At 40.9% G+C, this 24,809-nt stretch overlaps 1 long non-coding RNA gene across 6 annotated transcripts in view; it reads right to left on the reverse strand.

Annotated features, from left to right (window-relative positions):
* Positions 1-24,809, reverse strand: part of LOC148109182 (uncharacterized) — an 88,882-nt gene that overhangs the window by 16,726 nt on the left and 47,347 nt on the right. The gene's annotated exons all lie outside the window — the stretch shown is intronic.

Raw genomic sequence — 24,809 nt, forward strand, 5'->3', positions numbered from 1 at the left:
TCACCATCAACTCACTTGACTTAATTGACATTTAAAGAATACCATTCCTGGGGCGCCTGGGTGATTCAGTCAGTTGAGCATCTGACTCTTGATTTCAGCTCAGGTCATGACTTCAGGGTCATGGGGTCAAGCCCTGGGTCAGGCTCCATGGTCAATGGGGAGCCTGCTTCTCTCCCTCTGCCCCTCCCCCTGCTCTCTTTCTCTCTAAAATAAAATAAATCTTTTCAAAAAATACAAATAAAGACTACCACTCCTAGCAACTGCAAAATGCACATTCAAGTATACATGGAATGTTGATAGCTCATATGCTGGGCCACAGTTTAGGTCTCAATAAATTTCAAAAGACTGAAATTCTACAGAGTATGATCTCTGACCACAATATCCTTAACTTTCAATAACAACATATCTAGAAAACCTAGAAAAATATTTGGAAATTAATTGTGCACATAACCTTTGGGTCAAAGAATGTATAAAAAGGGAATTTAGATATTATCTTTGATTGGTAATAAAGACACAAAAGTAAGAATTTGTGAGATACAGCTAAAGCAGTAGAGGAAAATTTATGACCTTACTTTGTAATTAATTTATAAATAATCTATAAAGAAAACAGGTTTAAAATCAGTGGTCTAGGGACAGCTGGATGGCTCAGTCAGTTAAGCGTCTGCCTTCGGCTCAGGTTGTGATCCTGGAGTCTCAGGATCGACCCCTGCATCGGGCCCCTTGCTTGGCAGGGAGTCTGCTTCTCCCTCTACCCCTCATCCCGCTCGTGTTCTCTCTCTCTTTCTCTCAGATAAATAAAATCTTAAAAAAAAAAAAAAAATCAGTGGTCTCAATTTCCACCTTAAGAAGCTAGAAGGGAAAAAGAACAAATTAAACCTAAACTAAATAGAAAAAAGGGGAAAAAATGAACAAAAATCAGTGATATAGAAAACAATAGAGAAAATTAATACAGTTAAAAGTTGATTCATTGAAATTATTAATCAAATTATTTGATCTAGGAAGGCTGATCAAGAGAGAGAATACAGATAACCAATATTTAGAATGAAAGAGGGGCTGGCTATGACAAGAGATCCTACAGACATTTTTAAATATGATTAAGGAATATTAAGAACCCCTGAAACTCTGAAAATGGAGGAGGGGAAAATTCCCAGATTACTTTATGAGGCCACCATAACAATGATACCAAAATTTAACAAGAATAGTACATGAAAAGAAGATACCCCTTGTGCGATATCCCTTGTGAACATACACTGTAGGTCAGAAAACCATAACCCTCAAGCCAAATGTGGCTCTCCTGTCCCTGTTTTTGAAAATAAAGTTTGAAGGGCACCTGGGTGGCTCAGTCGGTTAAGCCACAGACTTGATTTCAGTTCAGGTTATGATCTCATGGTCGTCAGATCAAGCCCCGCATCGGGCTCTGCACTTGGTGTGGTGTCTGCTTGGGATTCTCTCTCTCCCTCTCACCCTAACTACATTCTCTCTTCTCTCTCAAATAAAATCTTTAAAAAAAATAAAGTTTGATGATATGTTGTCTGTAACTGCTTTTGCATTAGAGCAGCAGAACTGAATAGCTGAGTAACAAAGACTGTATGGCCACAAAGTCTAAAATATTTGCATTTGGACTTTGAACAGAAAAAGTTTGCCAACCTCTGACATAGACACAAAAATTCTCAACAAAATATTAGCAAGCAAAATCCAGAGATAGAAAAAGAAGGTTATGTAATTACCAAATGACTCTTATGCCAGTAAGTCGGGGTTGGCTTAATATTAAAAAAAAAAAATGTAATTCACAGAATAAGGGAAATAAAGGGGGGAAATCACAATCGTATCAAAAGATGCAGACAAAGCTTTTAACACAATGATATATGATATCATATATGATATATGATGAAGACTCACAAATTAAAGGATACAGGAAATATCTTCATCCTGGTAAAGGAATCTAAGGGGGCAAAAAGGAGCCTCAGTCTCTACCTCATATATATTAAAATTAAGTCAGGGTGGATCACAGACCTAAATGTGAAAGCTAAAACTATAAAGATTCTAGAAGAAACATAAGAGAGTAATTTTATGACCATGGAGTAGGTAGAGATTTCTTAGGATCCAAAATGGCACTACTTTTAAAAGAAAAAGTTAATAAACCGGATTTGATCAAAATTTGAAACTTGTCTCAAAGTTACCATTAAGAAAATTAAAAGGTACATTACAGAGTGACAGTTATTCATAAAGAACCTACTATCAATAAAAAGTAAAGGGTTCCAGAGCGAAGACAGTGGTATAGTAGGAAGGCCCTAGGCTTGCCTCAGCCCTCAAACACAGCTATGTAACTATCGCATCCTTCTGAATACGCAAGAAATCGACCTGAGGACTGAGAGAACAAACCGCACAACTGGAGGGAGAGAAGAGGCCACTTCAAGGAAGGTAGGAAGTGGGGGTGGGGGGGACCGACTGTGGGTGCTGCAGAACAGACTTGCTGTTCATGGAGAAAGCCAGAGAGAGCGTGGAGTGCACAGTGATACGCTCAAGGAGAACACTTATCCAAAGCCATTGGCTGGGAAAATGAGAGGGGCTGAATTTTGTGAGTTTTGCAACCAGCGTGGCTCAAGACTAGAGTTTGAGAGGCCCCTGGGCTTGGCTGGGATAGAGACTGGAGGGCACAGCCCCCTCCTGGAGTGGGGGCCGGCAAATCTGAGGCCCACCCAAGGGCACAGAAAGAAACTGCACTTCTTGAAGCACATCTGTGAGAGGTGGCATGGCCTCTCTGGGCACCAGAAAAACAGCTGGCACCATTTCCCTTCCCTGCCCCTTATCACACATATAGACACACCCACTGAGGGCAGCTCACTAGGATGCTGGCTGTTCAGCCCGGGGGTTCCGAGGCCCATGCCCCTGAGTGCGGGCCAGACGGCCCTTCTGGGTCAAACCTGCATCAGTTCCAGCATGGAGAAACCCTTTCCCAGGAGACTAAAGTCCCCACCACACCAGGTCCCTGAAGTAAAAGAGGCCTGGGGCGCCTGGGTGGCGCAGCGGTTAAGCGTCTGCCCCTGGCTCAGGGCGTGATCCCAGCGTTCTGGGATCGAGCCCCACATCAGGCTCCTCCACTATGAGCCTGCTTCTTCCTCTCCCACTCCCCCTGCTTGTGTTCCCTCTCTCGCTGGCTGTCTCTATTTCTGTCAAACAAATAAATAAATAAATAATCTTAAAAAAAAAAAAGTCAGAGGCCTGACTGAGGTAGAGCGCAGGGTGTGCAGCGCTGCACCAGACAGGCGAGCGACCCAGAGACAGCGTGAAATCTGTGATCTGACAAATGTTTGTGAACACAGGAGGAGAAATTATTCACTCCTCAGGGCGCCTGCGTGGCTCTGTCAGTTAAGTGTCTGCCTTCAGCTCAGGTCATGATCCCGGGGTCCTGGGATCAAGCCCCGCATCGGCTCCCTGCTCAGCGGGAAGCCTGCTTCTCCCTCTGCCGACTGCTCCCCCCACTTGTATGCATTCTCACTATGTCAAATAAATAAAATCTTAAAAAAAAAGAAAGGGAATCTGCTTTTTCCTCTCCCTCTGCCTGCCCCTCCCCCCGCTGTGTTCTCTGTCAATTAAATAAATAAAATCTTTAAAAAAAAAAAAAAGGTGCTTCCCTGAGAGCAGCAGGCATGGACTCTCCTCCTCAGATCAGGCTAGCCCGTTTCCCTCCCCCCCCCCCCCCAGCATAAACCTACCTCAGAGCAGCAGAGCACAGACGCCGGCTGCCTAACCTGCTTACACCGCGTCCGACCCCTGCGCTCTGCAGGTGCTGCTTTTCTCGGGCAGGTGTGTGTGCGGACCAGTGCCGAGGGCCCTCCCCCAGAAGATCAGCGCAAAACCCTGCACACGACATGTTCTACAAAACTTCAGTTGGAGAGAGCATCGGGTCTTTTAACAAGCAGACCAGAGCACAGCTAGTTAAAGCTTGCCACACTCCGGCCAAGGTCCAAACACTCCCCACTGCAGGCTGGAAGAAACTCTGCAGACCACGGACCTGAGGGACAGAGCAGCCTAAACACAGCCGCAGAGTGCACGCAGCACACTCCAGAGACACTCCCTAGGCCCTGGACATCACATGACCTCTTCTTCATAAAGCCATACTCTGAGGAGTGGGAAATGTAACAGGCTTTCCTAACACAGAGAAAAGACAGAGACGTAGACAAAATGCCAAGACAGAGGAATTCATCCCAAAAGAGAGAACAAGAAAAGGTCACAGCCAGGGATCTAATGGAAACAGATACAAGTAATATTTAAAACAATGACCATAAGGATACTAGCTGGGCTGCAGAAAAGCATGGAAGACCCTTACTACAGAGATTAAACAGATGAAGAACAATCAGGGCAAAATATAAAATGCAGTAACTAAGATTCAAAACTAACTGGATGTAATGATGACAGGAATGTAATGACCCTTGTCTGAGGAAAGCATCAGCATCCTAGAGACCAGCTGGAAAGCCAGAGCCTTGGCAGAATACGCTAACATGCCTCTGGTCTTCCGGTCTGCTACTACCTCCAGGTCCTGGGCCTGAGCCTCAGCCTCCGGCCCAGCCGTCCCTGCTGCAGACTGGCTGCCCCACAGCAGCGTCCTTCTATCCTGCCCATTTCTCCTGCCTTATGGGGTTTTGTGCAATTTGGAGTTTTTCCATAAAATGACCCTTGTATTAGTAGAGTCTTTAGGAGATTTTTGTTAGAAACCAAGCATCTCCCTTCACCTCTGAACAGGTTTTTCCCTCGATTCCAACTCAAAGTTTTACAGACCTTTCTAGTTTACTCAGATTTGTGGATGGCTTCTCCCCTTTTCTTATCCTACATTCTTAGTCCTATGTTAACTTTACGTTCTCAGAAATGGTGAAATGTACATCAGTCCAATAAAATACGAAATAACAACAAAAAAGATGTAATGACTACAAGGATGGGAGAAGGACAGGAATGTAAAAGAAGATAGAATTATAGAAAATAATGAAGCTGAACAAAAGACAAACAATTTGGATCACAAAAGTAGACTTAGAGACCTCAGTGACACCATCAAACATAGTAACATTAGTATCCAGGAGTCCCAGAAGAAAAGAGGGAAAAGGGAGCAGAAGGTTTATTTGATGAAATTATTGCTGAAAACTTCCATAATTGGGAGAAGGAAACAGATACCCAAATCCAGGAGGCACAGAGAACTCCCATCAAAATCAACAAAAGCAGGCCAACACCAAGACATATTGCAGTTAAATTTATAAAATATAGTGATAAAGAAAAAATCCTAAAAGCAGCAAGACAAAAGCAGTCCCTAACTTACAAGGGAAGACCAATAAGTTTAGCAGCAAACCTCTCCACGGAAACTTTTGGCAAGCCAGAAGGCAGTGGAATGATCTATTCAATGTGCTGAATGGAAAAAATCTGCAGCCAAGAATACTCTACCCAGAGAGACTATCATTCAGAACAGAAGGAGAGACGAAGAGTTTCCAAGACAAACAAAAACTAAAGGAGTTCATGACCACTAAACCAGCCCTGCAAGAAATATTAAAAGGGACTCTTTGAGTGGAAAGGAAAGACCAAAAGTGACAAAGACAAGAAAGGAACAGAGAAAATCTCCAGAAACAATGACAGAACAAGTAATAAAGTGGCACTAAATACGTATCTGTCAGTAATTACTCTGAATGTAAATGGACTAAATGCGCCAATCAGAAGACACAGAGTGACAGAATGGATTAAAACAAACAAACAAACAGAAACAAAAACAAAAAAAACACCAAGAGCCATATATGCTGCCTACAGGAGACTCATTTTAGACCTAAAGACCCCTGCCGATTGAAAGTGAGGGGATGGAGAAAACTTAATCATGTAAATGGACATCAAAAGAAAGCCAGAGTAGCCATGCTTATGTCAAACGTGATTTTAAGCCAAAGAATGTAACAAAAGATGAAGAAGAGCACTATATCACAAAATGGGGCCTATTCAACAAAGAAGATCTAACAGGGGAGGAGTTAAAATGGTGGAGGAGTAGGGGCCCGAAGTTAATGCGGTCCCTGGAATTCAGCTAGACAGCTATCAAATCCTTCTGAACACCTGCAAAGTCAGTCGGAGATCGAGGAAAGAAATGCTGCGATTCCACAAATAGAAGAGCGACCACTGTCTGGAGGGCGGGAGCTGTGGGGCCACAGATCCAGGGCAATATGTACGAGGACACCGCATGGGGAAGGAGGCTGGCTGAGGGAGTTACTGCAAAGGATTATACACAGCAGGGCACAGAATCAGAACTTTTACAAGTCTGTTAGGGGTGGGGTTGGGGGGAGTCCCTGGCCTAAAGGTGCTCAGGCGGAGAAGCCGGGCAGAATCCCATGTGGGACAGCCTGGTGTCAGGACCCCCGCCTGGGGTGCCTGAGTACGGCAGAGTTCCCAAGCATCAGAGCAGGGAAGCCAGCTGAAAACAGCAAGTCTAGCTGCCGGCTCCCTGTTCGGTGTTGCCATAAACCAGGAACCAGGGCACGGTCAGGCAACCCCTCTCCAGGCAGGGGCCCAGCAAAAGGCAGAGTGTGGAGAGACCCCTCTCCCTTACTCTCTCCCCCCTCCCGTGCCACAGGAGTTGGTGAAATTTGGAGACTTGAAACTAGGTCTTGTGCCTGAGATAAAAAACGCTAGGTCACAGACCTGGTGAACATAGAGATTGGCCAGAAACCAGGGAGACAAAAGTGATTGACTGATTTTCTGTGAGGGCTCACTGAAGAGTGGGGGGGGGGGGTGCAAAATTTCAGCTCCAGGGCTAGAAAGTGGGGCGCCACCATTTTCATCCCCCCCACCCCACCCCACCCCATAAGTGCTGAAAGGCTTCAGGGAAAAAAACAGCACCACATAATGAAATCCAGAGCCGCTACACTGAACCCAGCCCCCTGCTGGCAAGGGAGGCGCATTTCCACAACTGCAAAGGCACCTGAGAATCACAGCAACAGGCCCCTGCCCCAGAAGACCAGCAAGAACAGCTTGCTCAGACCAAGTTTCCAATTATAGAAAGCTGCATGGCTTTAGCTCTTGGGAAAAACAGTATATAGCATTCATGGTTTTTTTTTTTAATTCTTTAATCTTTCAGTTTTATTTTTTCAGTTATTTTATTTTTTCAATTCTTTTTTTATTCTTTATTTTTTTTATTAAAGATTTTATTTATTTATTTATTTGACAGAGATAGAGACAGCCAGTGAGAGAGGGAACACAAGCAGGGGGAGTGGGAGAGGAAGAAGCAGGCTCATAGCAGAGGAGCCTGATGTGGGGCTCGATCCCATAACGCCAGGATCACACCCTGAGCCGAAGGCAGACGCTTAACCGCTGTGCCACCCAGGCGCCCCTTTATTCTTTATTTTTATACACATTATACATATTTTTTTTAATTTTTGGTTTCCTTTCATTGTATTTTATTGTATTTTTGAATATATATACAAAAAGAATAAAATATATATAAGTTTTTCTTTCTTTCCTATTTTGGGATCTAGTTTCTTTTAACAAACAGACCAAACTACACACAGAATCTAGTTTATTGTTTTGTTCTCTTTTACTTCTTGTTTTATTTTTCCTTATTTTGTTTTGTTTCTGCTTTCTTCTGGTTTGGTTTGCATTTTTCCAGTTTTGTTATTATTCTGTCCTTTCTCTCTCTTTCTTTTATTCTTTTCTGAACATAATGACAAGACAAAGAAACTCACCCCAAAAGAAAGAACAGGAGGAAGTACTCACTGCCAGGGATTTAATCAATGGATATAAGATGTTGGAACTAGAATCCAAAACAATTATAAAGATACTAGCTTGGCTTTAAAAAAAAAAAAAAGCATAGAAGACACTAGAGAATCCTTTACTATAGAAATAAAAGAACTAAAATCTAATCAGGCTGAAATTAAAAATGCTATTACTGAGATGCAGTAAAAAATGGAGGCTCTAAGAGCTAAAATAAACGAGGCAGAAGAGAGTCAGTGACATAGAAGACAAAATGATGGAGACTAGGGAAGCTGATAAAAAGAGAGAAAAACAACTACTGGATCATGTAGGGAGACTTCTAGAAATAGCGATACCATAAAGCAAAATAATACCTAAATAATACGTATTCCAGAGGATGAAGAGAGAGAAAGTGGCAAAAGGCTTATTTGAATAAATAATAGCTGAGAACTTCCCTAATCTGGGGAAGGAAACAGGCATTCAAGTGCAGAAGGCACAGAGATCCCCCCTCAATCAATAAAAATAGGTCAACACCTTGACATAATAGTGAAGCTTGCAAAATCCAGAAATTAAAAAGAAAATCCTGAAAGCAGCTCAGGACAAAAGGTCCTTAACCTATACAGGCAGAAACATAAGGCTGGCAGCAGACCTATCCACAGACACCTGGCAGGCCAGAAAGGATTGGCATGATATATTCAATGTGCTAAATGGGAAAAATATGCAGCCAAGAATACTTTATCCAGCGAGGCTGTCATTCAGAGTAGAAGAAGAGATAAAAAGTTTCCAGGACAAATAAAAACTGAAGGAATTTGTGAACACTAAACCAGCCCTGCAAGAAATATTAAAGGGGATCCTTTGAGCAAAGAGAGAGCCGAAACATAACAAAGACCAGACAGAAACAGAGACAGTCTACAGAAACAGCGACTTTACAGGTAATACAATGGCACTAAATTCATATCTTTCAATAATTACTCTGAATGTAACTGGCCTAAATGCTCCAATCAAAAGACACAGGGTATCAGATTGGATTAAAAAAAAAAAAAAAAAGCAAAAACTCAAGACCCATCAATATGCTATCTGCAAGTGATTCATTTTAGAACCAACACACCTCCAGATAGAAAGTGAGGGGGTGGAGAACCATTTATCATGCTAATGGACATCAAAAGAAAACTGGAGTAGCAATCCTTATATCAGACAAACTAAATCTTAAACCAAAGACTGTAATAAGAGATGAAGAAGGACTCTATATCATAATAAAAGGGTCTATCCAACAGGAAGATCTAACAATTGTAAATATTTATGACCCTAACTTGGGAGCAGTCAATTATATAAAACAATTAACAACAAACTTAAAAGAACTCATTGACAATAGTACAGTAATAGCCGGGGACTTTAACACCCCATTCACAGCAATGGACAGATCATCTAAGCAGAAGATCAACAAGGAAACAAGGACTTTGAATGATACACCAGACCAGATGGACTTCACAGATACATTCAGAGCATTCCATCCTAAAGCAACAGAATACACATTCTTCTTGAGTGAACATGTAATATTCTCCAGAACAGATCACATACTGGGTCACAAATCAGGTCTCAACTGGTACCAAAAGACTGAAATTATACCATTATTTTCAGACCACAATGCTTTAAAATCTGAACTCAATCACAAGAGATTTTTTTGGAAGGAACACAAATACATGGAGGTTAAATAACATCCTACTAAAGAATGAATGGGTCAACCAGGAAATTAGAGACTAATTTTAAAAAATACATGGAAATAAATGAAAATGAAAACACAACAGTTCGGAACCTCTGGGTTGTAAAGGTGGTCCTAAGAGAGAAGTATATAGCAATACAGGCCTTTCTCAAGAAACAAGAAAAGTCTTAAATATACAACCTAACCTCACACCTAAAGGAGCTAGAAAAAGAACAGCAAATGAAGCTTAAATCCAGCAGGAGAAGAGAAATGAAGATTAGAGCAGAAATCAATGGTATAGAAATCAAAAGAAGAGTAGAACAGATCAATGAAACTAGGAGCTGGCTCTTTGAAAGAATTAATAAGATCAATAAACCCCTAGCCAGACTTATCAAAAAGAAAAGAGAAAGGACCCAAATAAATAAAACCGTGAATGAAAAAGGAGCTACCACAACCAACACTGAAGAAATACAATTATAAGAGAATATTATAAAGCAATCATATGCCAACAAATCAGGCAATCTGGAGGAAATGGATGCATCCCGAGAAACGTAAACTACCAAAACTGGAACAGGAAGAAATAGAAAACCTGAACAGACCCATAACCTGCGAAGAAATTGAAACAGTAATCAAAAATCTCCCAACAAACAAGAGTCCAGGGCTGAATGGCCTCCTACGGGAATTCTACCAAACACTTGAAGCATTAACACTTATTCTCCTGAAGCTGTTTCAAAAAATAGAAATGGAAGGAAAACTTCTAAACTCATTCTATGAGGCCAGCATTACCTTGATCCGAAAACCAGACAAAGACCCTACCAAAAAGGAGAATTACAGATGAATATGCCTGATGAACATGGATGGAAAAATTCTCACCAAGATACTAGCTAATAGGATCCAACAGTTCATTAAAAAGGATTATTCACCCCGACCAAGTGGGATTTATTCCTGGGCTGCAAGGGTGGTTCAACATTCACATATCAATCAATGTGATACACCACATTAATAAAAGAAAGGACAAGAACCATTATTATCCTCTCAATAGATGCAAAAAAAATTTTTGACAAAATACAGCATCCTTTCTTGATAACAGCTCTGTAGTGTAGGAATAGAAGGAACATACCTCAATATCATAAAAGCCATATACAAAAACCCACAGCAAATATCGTTCTCAATGGGGAAAAACTAAGAGCTTCTCCCCTAAGGACGGGAACACACAGGGATGTCCACTCTCACCACTGTTGCTCAGCATAGTACTAGAAGTCCTAGCCTCAGCAATCAGACAACAAAAAGAAATAAAAGACATCCAAATCATCAAAGAAGTCATCAAACTCTCCCTCTTTACAGAGGATATGATACTTTATGTAGGAAACCCCAAAGACTTCACCCAAAAATTGCTAGAACTGATACAGGAATGCAGCAAAGTGGCAGGATATAAAATCAATGCACAGAAATCAGTAGCATTTCTAAACAGTAACAATGAGACAGAAGAAAGAGAAATCAAGTAACTGATCCCATTTACAACTGCACCAAAAAACATAAGATACCTAGGAATAAACCTAACCAAAGAGGTAAAGGATCTGTACTCTGAAAACTATAAAACACTTATGAAAGAAATTGAGGAAGACACAAAGAAATGGAAAAATATTCCATGCTCATGGATTGGAAGAACAAATATTGTTAAAATGTCCATACTACCCAAAGCAATCTACACATTTAATACAATCTCTATCAAAAAACCAACATTTTTCACAGAACTAGAACAAACAATCCTAAAATTTGAATGAAACCACAAAAAGCCTTGAATATTCAAAGCAACCTTGAAAAAGAAAAACAAAGCTGGAGGTATCACTATTTCAGATTTCAAGTTACATAGCTGTAGAAATCAAAACAGTGTGGTACTGGCACAAAAATAGACACAGAGATCAAGAGAACAGAGAAGAGAGCCCAGAAATAAACTCACAATTATATGGTCAATTAATTTTTGGCAAAGGAGGCAAAAATATGCAATGGGAAAAAGACAGTCTCTATAACAAATAGTATTGGGAAAACTGGACAGCTACACGCACAAGAATAAAACTGGGCCACTTTATAACACTATCCACAAAAATAAACTCAAAATGGATTAAAGGCCTAAATATGAGACCTGAAACCATAACAATCCTAGAGCAGAAAACAGCCAGTAATTTCTTTGACATCAGCTGTATCCACATTTTTCTAGATATGTCTCCTAAGGCAAGGGAAATAAAAGCAAAAATGAACTATTGGGAAGACATCAAAATAAAAAGCTTTCTTCACAGCAAAGTAAACAATCAGCAAAACTAAAAGACAACCTACAGAATGGGAGAAGATATTTGCAAATGACAAATCTGATAAAGGGTTAGTATCCAAAATATATAAAGAACTTATCAAACTCAACACCAAGAAACCAAATAGTTAAATAAAAAATGGGCAGAAGTGAACAGACATGTCTCCAAAGACACACAGATGGTCAAGAGACACATGAAAAAACAGATGCTCCTCATCGCTCACCATCAAGGAAAACACAAATCAAAACCACAATGAGATATCACCTCGCACCTGTCAGAATGGCTACAATCAACCCAAGAAACAACAGCTATTGGCAAGGATGTGGAGAAAAAGGCACACTTTTGTACTGTCAGTGGGGATGCAAAATGCTACAGTCATTGTGGAAATAGTACGGAGGTTCCTCAAAAAGGTAAAAATAGAACTACCCTGTGACCCAGCAATTGCACTACTAGGTATCTGCCCAAAGAATACAAAGACACTAATCCAAAGGGATACATGCACCCCTATGTTTATAGCAGCATATTTACAATAGCCAAGATACGGAAGCAGCCCAAGTGTCCGTTGTTAGATGAACGCATAAAGAAGATGTGGTGTGTATATACGAAGGCATATTATTCAACCCTAAAAAGAATGAGATCTTGCCATTTGCAACAATGTGGATGGATCTAGAGAGTATAATGCTGTGAAATAAGTCAGAGAAAGACAACTAGCACATGATTTCACTCATACATGGATTTGAAGAAACAAAACAAAAGAAAAAAAAAAGACAAACCAAAAAACCGACTCTTAATTACAGAAAACAAATTGATGGTTACCAGAGGGGAAGCGGTGGGGGGGATGGGTAAAACAGGTGAAGAGGATTAAGAGTACACTTATCCTGAGAAGGACAGAGCGATGTATACAATTGTTGAATCACTATATTGTACACCTGAAACTAATATAATACTGTATGTTATCTATACTGGAATTAAACCAAAAACTCAAAATGGATTAAAGACTTAAATGTAAGACTTGAAACTATAAAGCTCCCAGGAGAAAAAAAGAGACAAAACAATAAAACAGACTTTAAAAAAGTAAATTCTGTATGCAGGAAAAGTCTTTTGGTAAAAGAAGGTTCGAGGAATGAAATGCATTTTTGTTGAGGAAACAAAGCCAGTAATTTTGTCCTAAAGTAAGGCTGTTTACTTAAAGAGGAAAGACTTAGGACAAGAAAGAAAGAGAGAGAGGGAGGGAGAAAGAGAGAGAGAGAGAGAGAGAGAAAGAGACAGAAAGAGAAAGGGAAAAAAGAAGAAAAGGAAGGGGACGGGAGGGAAGGGAGGAAGGAAGGAAGTTAGTTGTAAAAGGTCTGTGAAAAAGGAATTTTTTAAAAAGGAATTTTAGGGTCATAGAGAAGTTGTGGTCCATATATACAATGGAATATTACTCAGCCATCAGAAAGAACAAATTCTCAACATTTGCTGCAACATGGACGGCACTGGAGGAGATAATGCTAAGTGAAATAAGTCAAGCAGAGAAAGACAATTATCATATGGTTTCTCTCATCTATGGAACATAAGAACTAGGAAGATCGGTAGGGGAAGAAAGGGATAAAGAAAGAGGGGGGTAATCAGAAGGGGGAATGAAACATGAGAGACTATGGACTATGAGAAACAAACTGAGGGCCTCAGAGGGGAGGGGGGTGGGGGAATGGGATAGACCGGTGATGGGTAGTAAGGAGGGCACGTATTGCATGGTGCACTGGGTGTTATACGCAACTAATGAATCATCGAACTTTACTGTATGGTGACTAACATAATATAATAAAAAAACATTTAAAAAAAAAGGAATTTTAGGGGCGCCTGAGTGGCTCACTTAGTTTAAGCATCTGCCTTTGGCTCAGGTCATGATCCCAGGGGGCCCTGCATAGGGCTCCCTGCTCCATGGGGAGCCTGCTTCTCTCTCTCCCTCTGCCTACTGCTCTCCCTGCTTGCGCTCTCTTTCTGTCAAATAAATAAATAGAATCCTTAAAAAAAATTTTTTTAAATTTTAATGTATGGTCACGCTGGCTAAGATTAAAATAAATTTATTAAAAATGAGTTTTAATATCAAACTAAGCTGGTTCAAAATTAAAATTTGTTAAAAGTTTTCTTAGATTGTCTTTTTAAAAAAATTTTAAAGAAATGTTTTTTTTTTTTTTTTTTAAGATTTTATTTATTTATTTGACAGAGAGAGAGATAGCCAGCGAGAGAGGGAACACAAGCAGGGGGAGTGGGAGAGGGAGAAGCAGGCTCCCAGCTGAGCAGGGAGTCCGATGCAGGGTTCGATCCCAGGACCCTGGGATCACGCCCTGAGCTGAAGGCAGACCCTTAATGACTGAGCCACCCATGCACCCCAAGAAATGTTTTTCTTTACCTTTAATGTAATCTACCTAGAAAAACAAAGATTTTACATTTTTTTTTTTAGATTTTATTTTTAAGTGTTCTCTACACCCAATGTGAGGTTCAAACTCACAACCCCAAGATCAAGAGTTGCACGCTCCACCAACTGAGCCAGCCAGCGCCCCACACATTTTGTCTCAATCAGGTCTTTGATTACTTAGGAGACCTCTATTCAATATAAAACAGCTAAGTTTTTTTTCTTTTACAAGTGTTTAACTGTCTATATTTGCCTATGAAGTCTTTAATGGCCACTTTGGTTAAATGGTTAACCAAGTATTGTTTCATAATGATCTGTGATCCTATTTAATCAAATGTCCAAGTCTTTTTATATTTTTCAACAAGCTTTCCAAAATCACATTCTGAAATGAAGTCTTTGACCACAAACTAACTTTGAAATTGTCAGCAGATCCCTGGAATATTTAAAAGGATTTGTTCTCCTCACAAAAGAGATAATAAATTAATTAAGTTTATTTAGTATGTTAAGTTGCATGAGAAGCATTGTCAAATAAGTGATGCTAAACCTTCTTAGATTATATTTGTGGAGATACATGTTATTAAAATATAAGTGTTCTAGAAATTATATGAAACTCCTAGAACTCTGATGTGTCTTGGTATGTTATCACTTGTAATTCTAGTCATTATCTTGAAGTGCTATGTGTCACAGAAATAACCAAATTTCCTTATTAAGTGCATTGTAACGAACTCTAATCAGTTCTATAATGACAGACATTTTTAAGTTTTTTTGTCATTTACATATAGTTATTGTTTTACTCTAATATTTTGGCAAGACTGCTTCATCTTAAAGGAGATTCAGGGGAAAACTCTGACGAGTACTTTAAAATACAGGTCTCTGATAAAGATCATACCATTCAATTGTGTAAGAATTTACAGAACTCTAATGGAGAAACTGATGGCTTCAGAAAACTACTAACAAAAGATCAAAATCAACAAAAATTAATTATGTAGGGCTGAATAAACTGAGGAGTACAGTCATAATTTGTATGACTTTTTGTTTGAAATATTGTTGGTTTTTAATCTTTTGTTTTCCAGATGTAAGAAAACCTTTTCTCTTGAGCTATGACTTACAGAACTTTGGTAAATTACACCTCTATAAGCACAACTGAATAGTTTATCTTTTCCTCCCTAAATTCTCAATGCGTATTCTTATACTTTCATCGCAATATATTTATTTGCATAATTTCAGTAAGAATCTGTTCTCCTTGTAACAGGACATAATTGGAAACACCAGTTATATAACAAGGCTTTGACTGGAAAATCATATTTGAGAGAGACATACATAGATTCAGATATGACCAGACAGCTTTTAGGAACTAAGGTTGACTGTATGGAGCCAACAAGCCCCTTGGAAATATTAGCTTGATATTGATACCTGGCTTACAGGGTTCCCAGTATCCTTGCTTACAGGGTTCCCAGTATCCTTGCTTACAGGGTTCCCAGTATCCTTGCTGTCTGTATGATAAATCACTATTCTTGCTGCACTGATGTGAACAATCAAACCAAGTTCATTGCAATTAGACTTAAAATTAGTCTTACTGTGGTTATCATTGATAGAAATTGGGGTAACTATGGAGAGAAAAATGTTTCAGTTGAAACTATAATATATACTTTTGCACATTGGATTCTAGTTCTGTTCATTATCTTTGAGGTTCTGTTTTCTATAAACTAGACTAGATCTTGACTTCTAGTTTCCTCCAATGTCTGGCTACAATATCCAAACTAACACTTCCAATTTTTTCCCCATTCTTTGTTTTATTTGAAATTGAAAACTAAAACTGCCCCTTTTCCTGAAGCCGTATAAACCATTGAATATGAACAACTTACTGTAAACTTCAAAGAAATCACTACAATAGCTCTTATATAGACAATCTTCATGTCTGTTGCTGTGTGGGCCACTAAAAATGATTACCAGAGACATTCCAACTGCAAACCAGGAAAATTTATCAGATTATCACTGCCTGCCCTCACTCCATCTAAAGATGCACCAATCCTGACATCTAGAAATCTTCTCAACTGACTACCTTTGAAACTGATACATAATTTGCTCCAATCATTAACCATTATTTCTATTTCCATAGAAATGCCTCTTATTTAATACTGATATTGAACCACAGTCCTAACCTTGGGAGCACACCTGCATCACCACCTCCTGAAATGAGTTTCTCTGAACTGGCTCATTTTCAGAACTAAGAGACTGGTTGAATGAGATGGAACAAACTACCAGCTCAGTTTTTTTAGTACTTGGAACTTCTGGGGAAGTTTCAAAGGAGGGAAGTCCAGGGGCCCAGGGCAGGCCACCTCAAAATGTGCCACTTTGGCGTATTGATTATTTTGAATTAAAGTTATTAAAGAAATAGCCAGTGCTTGGAGAACACTCTGACCCTCCTTTGTCCCAGTGAAAGGTACACTCTGTGCCTCTACGAGGAGGTAGAAAGGCATGCTTATGTTAGAGATAGGAAATTCAGGGCCAAGAAGTCTATATAAACAAACCTTGTTATTTTTACTAATTTATTACCCCAGCCCAAATCCTGTTTAGGATTTCTCACTAACTGAAGCTCCTGAACCCAAGAACTCAATTGTCCTGTTAACTCCCCACAGATACGTATTTGTCTAAAATGTACAAAAGCTATGGTCATTCTTTGGGTCTCTATTTCATTGTTGGGTCCCCATGCATATGTAATAAAATAGGTCTTTTTTTACCTATTAATCTGTTTTATGCCAATTCAATTTTTAGACCAGCAAGAAAAAACTTGAAGGGTAGAAAAATATCTTCTTCCTGGAAACCAGTAATCAAGCCTCCCAGTAATTATTGAATGAAAGGTACCCCAGCCATGTCACCTGCCCCAACCTTGCAAAATAGTCTAGATTCCTCCAGGTTGCCTGCAGGAAGAATATGTGCTTTTGTGTAGTTAGGACTTAGATTTAGGCAGATTGTCATGGATCCCCGAAAGCCCACTCTTGACACCTGGACTCTTCCTGATACATGCACACTTCTAGGCGCCTGCCTTCCTTGACCTGTGCAGCCGTTGCATGCACGGTATGCCCCGTTAGCTGCCCCTGTGTACCTGGGGCCCTCCAGGGCTGGGGAGCTCTGGCTGGTCCCCAACCACCTGCATACCCTCCAGAATGAAGGGAGCCCACCCCCAAACACCTCAGCTTTAAACTGGAGAGAATCAGTCTCCAATTAGACTGCCTAATGGGGTCCTGGAGTTCACCAGTAATCAAAGCCCCCAGATGTGCTTTATAGGAGGATACAGGCCCAAGGCCATCTCCCTGACCCCACCCTAGCAAGGCAGGCCAGTTTCCTTCAGATCTGCCTTCACGGGAAATATGTGCATTTGTGTAGGTTGGGGCTTGGAATTAGGGAGATGCCAGTTACCCCACAATAGCCCTCTCCAATAACCAGGCTTCTCCCAACAATGTGTGAACCTCATCAATGCACCTCTGTAATGAAACATATTTTGAACACTGTTTTGAAAGGCAGAAGGACAATAGCAAATATGCCTCAGTCACTAAACCTACCAAAATTACTCAAGAAGTGGTTTAGGGGTAGGGTGGATTATACGTTAACTTCTTAGGATCCCTGAAGACCCACTGAAGACTTAGTCTGGACAAATCTTAAAATTAAAATAACTCAAAATGTTGGCCTGATCACTCAACCCAGTAAGTTATATCCTATATTTAAAAAAAGCAATGAGTGGGGAGCTGGCTGGCTCAGTCGGTGGAGTGCTCAGCTCTTGACCTCAGGGTCCTGAGTTCAAGCCTCACACTGAGGGCAGAGTTTAACTTAAAAAAAAAAAAAAAGAGCAACCAAGGAAAACATTCCAGTGGTCTTATTAGGTGCATTAAGTAATATAGATGCTGTTAGGAAGAAAGGAAAAGTACTAGCACAAAAAGTGACCTCCAGGGGCGCCTGGGTGGCTCAGCTGGTTAAGTGTCTGCCTTCGGTTCAGGTCGTGATCCCCAGAGGTCCTGGGATCAAGCCCCACATTGGGCTCCCTGCTGAGCGGGGAGTCTGCTTCTCCCTCTCCCTCTGTGCACTCTCTCTCACTTTCTTAAATAAATTTTTTTAAAAAGTGATCTCCAGAGTAGGAGGAAACCCAGAGCCTTTTGCTTTTAAGGACAACAATCCACACACGGAAGGTGATGATTTTTTAAAATCCTTTTGTCCCCGGTAAGTTTACCTTACTAGATGCAAGGGCCATGAAAACCCACAAAACTATCATCAAAGTCACTGGAGGGAGAGCTTATTCCAGACAAGAAGTGACAAAAATTAGAATGGAATTCCAAGAGACTGATTTGGACACAAAAACCCGTGGCTAGTAGTCCTGAGTAGGACTAACCTGATCCTCACAGGAGTACGGACTGCACAATGGACCCATTACCACGCGTGCTGCATTTAATCAACATCTTAGAGCATGTGGAGAAAATAGCACTAATTTACGAAGATCTTTGACAGGATAGTAGCAACCTGGAGATTAAGATCGCTTATACCTAATATGTCCCTAAGATGTTCCCTAAGCCATCTCCATGGAAAACATCTGGGGAAGCTACTAATAAAATAATGAAATTAGGACTATTAACCATGACTTATAATAGGGGATAGACACCCTCATCATTATATGTGAAAGCAACAGAACAAATTAAAAAGGTCCTTCTTTAAGCATCTGCAATGACATAGATGGAACTAGAGGGTATTATGCTAAGCGAAATAAGTCAGACAGAGAAAGACAAATGCCATTGGATTTCACTCATGTGGAATTTAAAGACAAAACAAAAGAGCAAAGGGGTAAAAAAGAGAGAGAGAGAGAGGAAAACCAAGAAACAGACCCTTAACTCTAGAGAACAAACTGATGGTTACCAGAGGGGAGGTTGGTGGGAGGATGGATTAAACAGGTCACGGGGATTAAGGAGGGCACTTGTGATGAGCACTGGGTGCTGTATGGAAGTGTCGAAGCACTATATTGTACATCTGAGACTAATATTACACTGTTTGTTAACTGGAAATTAATAAAAACTTCAATTAAAAAAAAAGGTCATTCTTTTTTTTTTTTTTTTTTAAAGATTTTATTTATTTATGTGACAGAGAGACAGCCATCGAGAGAGGGAACACAGCAGGGGGAGTGGGAGAGGAAGAAGCAGGCTCATAGCGGAGGAGCCCGATGTGGGACTCGATGCCGGTAAGCCGGGATCACGCCCTGAGCCGAAGGCAGACGCCTCAACGACTGCGCCACCCAGGCGCCCCAAAAAAAAAGGTCATTCTTAAAGCTATACCCCACAGGACAGAACAACATTATTAAGAGTTATTTGCAGGTGCCAGAAACACAGGAGAATTGATTGACTTGATAAGAACAGCTGAGGAACTAAGATAAAGGCTATAGTTTTAACACTCAGATAGATGGATAGAACAGGCCTTTACCTAATGTAAATGGACCCAATCAAAATGGACCATAAAAGCCTAAACCTACAAGGCCCTATTGGCCACCTAAACTATTTAGACCACTACACTGTAAAGCAAATTATAAAAATAGGAACACCAGAAACAGGGGTGCCTAGGTAGCTCACATGGTTGGGTGTCCACCTTTCAGCTCAGGTCATGATCTCAGGGTACTGGGACTGAACCCCACATTGGGCTCCATGCCTCTTCCTCAGTCTCTCTCTCTCTCGCTCACTCTCAAATAAATAAAATATTTTAAAAAAGAGAAAGAAAACCCAGAAACCACTGATAGTGGCAGAGAAACAGAGATAAACAACCTTTTAGAGTAAACAGACCAACAGAAAAGAAAATAATATGTAGGGGCGCCTGGGTGGCACAGCGGTTAAGCATCTGCCTTCGGCTCAGGGCGTGATCCCAGCGTTATGGGATCGAGCCCCACATCAGGCTCTTCTGCTGGAAGCCTGCTTCTTCCTCTCCCACTCCCCCTGCTTGTGTTTCCTCTCTCGCTGGCTGTCTCTATCTCTGTCGAATAAATAAATAAAATCTTTAAAAAAAAAAAAAAAGAAAAAAAAAAGAAAATAATATGTAGACCCACTAACCTACTTACTATAATATAATAACTTCATTATAAACTCTTGGCCCAAGCCAGAGACAACTGCCTATATGTTACACTATCTACATCAATAGAAACCCTTTTGTATATAAAAATACATATACCACTATGTTGTTAGATATAGGGTCCCAAGTAACAATGCTACAAGGGTACCCTAGTAATTTTGAAAATTTTACCAATAGAAAGGGACTAAGGAAGGATTTGGAGAAAAATCAACCCAAGGGATGTGAGTACATAGATTGATGACAAACCACTCATCAAGGCTAAATGTTTCTATAAATAGATAGATAGATAAATAGATAAATAAGTAAATAAATAAATAAATAAATAAATAAATAAATAAATAAATAAATAAAACACTTCAGGGGTGCCTGGGTGGCTCAATCAGTTAAGCGTCCGACTCTTATTTTCAGCTCAGGTCTTGATCACAGGGCCTGAGTTCAAGCCCCATGTTCAGCTCTACACTGGGCCATGGAGTCTAATTTAAATAAATAAATAAATAAATAAATGGCTAAATATGGCTAATAAAAATATGGTCTCAATTTAGAAAACACGCTTGGAATGGATGTCACAGGACATTCTCAAATTAAGGAAAAAATTCACGAGCTCCTTAAGGAACTAATTATTGTGCCTACTATTTCACCATATAATAACCCAATCTGCCCTTTTAAAAAAACAGATTATAGGAATTTAAACAAACACTGCCCCAAAATTGAGGGAGCACTCCCAGATACAGGCGCCACCATAAACAATATCACCACTGGATCCAGAACTTATTACACAGTGAAAGACTTACCTGACATGTTCTTTGCTATTCCAGTCGATGAAGAAAGTCAAACCATGATTGCATTTACATGGGAAGGCAGACAGTATAAGTTTACTAGGTCACCACAAGCATACCTTAGCAGACTAGTAACAGCCCACAACATTCTAACACAAGACATCCAGGCTGTTCACGAAAATTCTGACATACACACAAACCAGTATTTCATTTATTGATGATACTCCTATTTCTGGTGATAACTTGGAAGAAAAACAAGCATCAAAAATAGAGTTAATTAAATTCTTTACACTCAGAGGATGGACAATCAACCCAAGTAAGGTCCAAAGACCCCACACTATTGTAGGATTTTTAGGCATAATTTCATCCTCTGATGGCCAAAAAATACAGACCAAGTCATAAACAAACAGACTGCATACCACTGCCACCATGAAAGAAGCTGCTCAGAAGCTGATAGGACTGCATGGATATTGGAACAAACATATCACGTATGGGGATATATTAAAACACATTTATAAAATAACTAGGAAGAGTAGGGAATTCAGATGGACAGAGACTCAAGAGGTAGCCTTTACTTATTTGAAAAATGCTGTCAGAACTTCTAATACATTGTCACCAGCTAATGAGGACTCTAAATATATCTTATATTTAGAGTACCTATATTCACAAGGGTGTGCAACACGGTCACTGTGGACTAAACCACTGCAGGACCCCAGATTTTACCCGATTGGATTTTGGACTAAGAATTTCTCATGGTCGAGAAAAGATACCAACCAACTGAAAGGCTCACTTGGGCACTGAATATACAGTGCACACTGTATATTTAAATATATAAAATAGAAAGCCACTAGTGGAAAATAAACTAATTATACTTGCACTCCAGTAGCCTAATCTGGAATAGATAAAGCAGACCCCTGGCAGAGAGAGGAGCTACTTCTGCCCAAAAAGTCCTAACATGCAAATGGTATATTTCCAAGCAGGACATAAGGATGGCGAGTCAACCCTCTGCATTAACTAAGGAAAACTCAGCAATGCCAATAGTGAACTTTACAGATTTTCCAAAGAATGAGCCTATCCAAACTTGAGCAGTTGGGCAATGGGGACCCCCTCAGTTTACAGGGCTCAACAATGCACGGCTTACAGAGGAACCAGCCTCCATGACGCCATCTGGATACACTGGCAGCCTGGTCTTGAAGAGTAATGATGGTCTAATCCTGACAGAATCGGGCTCAGGAGAAGCAGCACAATAAGCTGAACCAATAGCCATAAAATTGACGACGAACAATCAGTTAAGAAAAATCAGAGTGAGTTCTATCTTTTCTCAGACTCATGGGCAGCAGCTAATGGAGTAGCTCTTTCATCAGGAACGTGGCAGAAAAATATCACTGGCTGACATATCCATATTCATCACACAGGTCTCCGCCCATCGGAAGGACAACTCTGAAGTAATCAAATTTAGTAACCAGGTAGACAAACTTACCAAGAAAACTAATGAGGCAAAGATGCCTAAAATTTATTTTAAAATAGAATGATTCATGGCTAATGAGGAAATCTACTCAATTCATAACCATAAATAAACAAGAAAGACAGTGGAACATAAAATCTGAATACATAGCTATGCCAATTGATAGATTGGCTGGTTCAGTCAGTGGACCACGCAGCTCTTGATCTTGGGGTTCTGAGTTCAAGCCCCACGTTGGGGGTAGAGATTACTTAAAAAAACAAAATCTTGAAAAAAAAGATTTTTACTTAGAAACATAATTGCCAAAGAAGTTAAACTGAGCGGCTTAAGAAGCTTAACTTTTGGCCACTTAGTGATTGATACGGTACCATGTTAAAGAGTTCTTTGCTGTGCTTATCTTGGTAATATTAGAAATATGGTTGCTTAAACTGGTCACTAAACTATGGTGTAAAAGAATGTACGTCAAAGAAAAAATGCTTGCAAAATATGACTGAGTGTTGTGATTAAGACTGTAAGTGATGTAGACTCACGACGTGGACTGATGTTTTTGTGAACTTAGGTTTGTACAGAGCATTAGGCCCTTAGTATTTTTTTAATATTTATTTGGTGGGGGAGGGGGGGAGAGAGAGAGAGCACAAGGAGGAGGAGCAGAGGGAGAGGAAGAGAACCTCAAACAGACTCCACACTGAGCACAGAGTCTGACATGGGGCTCCACGTGGGGCTTGACCCCAGGACCTTGAGCTCAGGACCCGAGTGGAAACCAAGAGTTGGAGGCTCAACCGCCTACACCATCCAGGCACCCCATTAGGCCCTTAGTATTAATTAGTGTGAGAGTTATTTGAAATCACAGGCAGGATTATTGTGTATTGGTCTGATATGCTTTCAAATCCACTTGCTTATGTCAAAGACAAAAAAAAGTGGTTTTTTTTTAAGTAGTGAAGTTGTTTTGATATAAGAATAAATAAATAAAGTGGTATCAGAACGGCACCGTCTCATCTGTTCTCACCCTGTAGAACCCAGTAGTAGCCCAGCAGCTGAGGGGCCCTGCTGGGGGCTTATCAATAAACGCATGTGAAGAAGCAACTACGGCAAGGGGACACTTTGACTATAAACACAGAGATTTTGTAATTACTACCCGAAGGTGTTCAGTCTGGACAAGGCTACTCTTCGTTGACCTAAAATAGCTTTCCAAAGACCGTGGGGCAATTAGCTCCTGCCAGGGTAAAGGCGAGTCTTTTACTGGCACTGTTCCCCTGCCCCAGTAACACGCTCCGGCAACACGGGACTTGGACTAAGTAGCTAAGTTGTCTCACCCGAGTACCAGCTCCTATAAAGAGGAAGAATGGCAACTAAATTTGAGCTTTATTCCTTTCATCTCCCCTTGCCTGGAACAGCAGTGTGATTAACCTAACATTGGTTTGGAGTATGCTATTTCCGTATTGGTAAATTAAAAGACATTTTCCTGTATGCTAAGGCTTGTGAAATTCACACGGTGAATACATCGCTGGCAAAGACAAAATCAGTCTGAGCATTCTTTGCCTCCCAAAGCAGAGTTAGGGGGAATATGTACATTTGTGCAGATTAGGGCGTGGAATGAGGTAGACGCCAGCTACCCCCAGTAGCCCGCTCCCATCACCGGGCCTCTCCCTACAGCTGCCCTGTCTCAGGTCCCTGGTTCCCCTGATCTGTACAGCTGGCTCGTGCACAGTCCGCCCCCTGCAAGTCTGCTGGGCTCAGGCCAGTCTCCAAACCCTGCACAGTCTCTGGGGTGGAAAACGCTCACTTGCGGAAAGACTTCTTGAGGCCACAGCTTTCAACTGGTGACAAATAGTCCCCGCTTGGACTGGCTGCCTGATGCCATCCCCGGCTTCTCTAGCAATCAAGATTTCCAGGTGTCCCACACTACTCACCCTGGCAAGGCTGCCCAGGTTTCCCCAGTTCTGTGTTCAGGGGGAATATGTGCATTTGTATAGGTTAAGGCTTGGAATTAGGCAGATGCCAGGTACCCTCAGTGGCCTCCCCCTGTCAACCAACCTCTCCTGACATTGTCCAGTGAGGACCCTGGCCACCCAGACCAGTGCCGCCGATGCATGGGCAGCACCCACACTGTCAGCTGGCTGAGGGCTGCAGGCGCACTCCAGGCCCACGGAGCTCTAGCAAGACTCCAACCACTTCAATGGCCTCAGGGTGCAGAGAGCCCACACCCTGAAAATATTTCTGAGACTCCATTTTAAACTGAGGACTATCGTCCCCACTTGGACTGGCTGCCTGATGGTGCCCTGGGTTTCCCCAGAAATCAAGGCTCCCAGGTGTGTCTTACAAGGAGTACAAGGACAGCTCTGAGCAGACGCCCTGGCAAGGCTATCCG

The sequence above is a fragment of the Ursus americanus genome, chromosome 12 (genome assembly GCF_024610735.1).
Source record: "Ursus americanus isolate L20-20 chromosome 12, mUrsAme1.1.p, whole genome shotgun sequence".
Classification (NCBI taxonomy): Eukaryota; Metazoa; Chordata; class Mammalia; order Carnivora; family Ursidae; genus Ursus; species Ursus americanus.